Consider the following 3,100-nt stretch of genomic DNA (forward strand, 5'->3'; position numbering starts at 1 on the left):
CAAATGTCCTTGAGAGGATTCAGAATAAACCTATCGTTTGTGCCCTAGTGGGTGTTTGGTTAGGACGTCATTATTCAACCTTAAATTCTATGATTAGCTTCAGGAATTAGGCTCCAAATGCTTGCTTCACCCAACTACCTTAGCCTGATCGAATGATTGAATAGTATACAATCGTCTAATGTATAATCCAACCACATAGATAGATGAAAAGTGGCCTAGAGGGGAGTTTTTCTAATCTCCTTCATGTGACTGTTGCTCTCTCTAAAGAATGAAGCAAACCCACAACAATTTCGAGAACTCCCCTCTGCACTTTCTGGGCATAACGGTGCATAATTCGCTCGTCCCTCCCACATTTTTTCTTGGGGGATATGGAGTTGTATCCAAGCAAGGGCAAGGAAGACTTCCCTTTCTCACCCGAGAAGAAAGCTCCCATTCTATTTAAGAAATTTTATTGTTATGTTTATGGAACAAATTGTTGAAGCCACTTCAAATACCAAACAAAGCTAATTTCTTCTTATTCCTCTCGAAAGTTACCGATTGTAGATAATTTCAAATTAAAAGCACCAATTTTAGAGAACCTCCATATGATTATATAGCGATGCTTAGCAGTTGTAACATGCAATATATACTATCACCCCCTCACTGTAAATGTTATCCATAATTAGAATTATAACTTGTAATCTGCAAGATTCTCTTTTGTTTTTCTTAAATTTAATGAATTTTCAACTTTTTTAGTGTCCATGTTGTAAAAAAAATATAGTACGCCATCATTATGTATATATTAACAGATTTCCAACAAAATCACGAAATGAACCAGTGCAAAAAAATAATGTTCATCTGCATCTATCATATTTCCAGAATTAAGAGAAATACAAAAAATTACTCAAAACCCCATCATACACAAAATATCTGTTACTCCTAGCTTTTTCATCATCATATTTAACAACATTTTCTACAAATCCTGACAAAAACCCCTGTCTCAATTCTCAAAATAACTAGTGACATTGAAAATAAACATATAGGCTGAAAAAAATGTCCTATACCTCTCAATCAAACACCCAAGTAGGTTCTAAAACACCCCAAAACACAAAATATCCGTATACAAGTTCATTGCAATAGAGAGTATAGCCTATAGCATGTATATGTACTAGCTGCTCACTTGGAGTCCTCTAAAAAAAGGGTCCATAAGAATCTATATAGTAGAAGGCCTCACCAACGTTGGTGCCAGGCAGTTTTCAATACATTGCCTCGTCTCTAAATTGGTAACCATTTGCAATGATGCAGGCTTTATACCAAAACTCACCTTCTTATAAATGTGAGAAACATGATGACACTCGTTGTAAGGAATCTCCAGAGTAACCATCTCCAGTAAGCTCATGCCAAAGGAATAAACATCTACATGTTCATCATAAACCTCTTCATATAATTCTGGAGCCATGAATTCAAGTGTACAATTGATAGTGTGCGGAACATGATCATTTGTCAAGATAGTGGCAAAACCCAAGTCCCCGATCTTCAGAACACCTCCATTTCCATTCACGAATATATTGCTGCAATTTAGATCTCTATGAATTATGCGAGTGTTATGATTATGAATATAATGCAATCCTTCCAATATATGATTCGCCCAATTCTTCACCGCCTTCATGGAGACATGCCTGTGCTTTTGGTGGTATTGCCTCAGGGTCCCCGAGGTGTAGAATTCTCCTTGCTAAAGCACAAAGATTGTCTCGAACAAGAGCATTAGATCTTTCCTGAGATTTATGTTGAGCAAACTCTGCTTCATCAACACCAGGTTGATGGCCTTCTCGTAGCTTATGACAACAAATGAGACGGAGATCATAACAACAATTTGGGCAGCTTCTATGGTAATCAACAATAGATGATGTACAGTTGTTACTGCAAAACTTAGCAAACATGTTGGATTAATATGTTAGATAACCAACAAAATTTAGGTTCTCTAAAGAAGTTCTTATTAAACAAAATATAAATTCACATCATGATCAAAATAGGTGCATATTATGTAAGTATGATGTAGTTTTGTAGAACAAATCTTCCATGATAGCCTCAAGAAAGGGTGCAGATTGGTGTTGGACTGTTTGTCTTGGATACACTTAAATTGTGCATACAAAATTCACTCGTTACAATGGATAGTTGAAAGCGTAGACATTGCCAACTCACAGAAGCTGACTCATATTTGTAAGTTCAAATCTTTGTAGTTGTTTGCAACAACTCTTTGGACTTACCTTCAGAATTATGCCAAGAATTTAACCTTAAAAATGTGCCAAGCATTCTCACAAATCTACCTTCCAAATGTCCTTAAGAGGATTCAAAATAAACCCATTGTTTGTGCCCTAGTGGGTGTTTGGTTAGGACATCACTGTTCAGCCTTAAATTATTTGATTAGATTCAGTAATTTGGCTCCAAATGCTTGCTTCATCCAAATACATTAGTCTAATCGAATGGCGGAACACTCTGCAATCGTCTAACGTATAATCCAACCACATAGATGGATGACAAGTGGCTTAGAGGGAAGTTTTTCTCAGCTCCTGCATGTGACTGTTTCTCTCTCTAAAGAATGAAGCAAACCCACAACAATTTCGAGAACTTCCCTCTGCACATTTTGGGCATAAAGGTGCATAATTTTCTCATCCCTCCCACATTTTTTCTTGGAGGATACAGAGTTGTAGCCAAGCATGGGCAAGGCAGACTTGCCTTTCTCACCCAAGAAGAAAGCTCCCATTCTATTTAAGAAATTTTATTGCTAGGCTTATGGAACAAATGTTGAAGCCACTTCAAATACAAAACAAAGCTAATTTCTTCTTATTCCTCTTCAAAGTTACCGATTGTAGATAATTTCAAATTAAAACCACCAATTTTAGAGAACCTCCATATGATTATATAGCGATCCTTAGTAGTTTCAACATGCAATATATGCTATCACCCCCTCTGTTATCACTTAGAACTAAAAATTTGATGCATATAATTTTCTATTCTAGCCCGATGACAAAGGTCCTTGTTAGTTTAATTTCGTTTTAATTTTCTTCCCCTAGGATTTGGAGTTTTAAAGAGTTTCTTAGCTCAAGTCATTCTCAACTCC

The 3,100-nt window shown here is 36.3% G+C and overlaps 1 pseudogene; it reads right to left on the reverse strand.

Moving 5' to 3' along the window:
* Positions 1-1,192: 1,192 nt before the first annotated feature.
* On the reverse strand, positions 1,193-1,648 carry LOC149246268 (putative serine/threonine-protein kinase WNK11 pseudogene; annotated as a pseudogene).
* Between the last annotated feature and the right edge of the window lie 1,452 nt (positions 1,649-3,100).

The sequence above is a fragment of the Pinus tabuliformis genome, chromosome 7, assembly GCF_031772625.1.
Source record: "Pinus tabuliformis cultivar Carrire ecotype Pingquan chromosome 7, CPIR1, whole genome shotgun sequence".
Classification (NCBI taxonomy): domain Eukaryota; kingdom Viridiplantae; phylum Streptophyta; class Pinopsida; order Pinales; family Pinaceae; genus Pinus; species Pinus tabuliformis.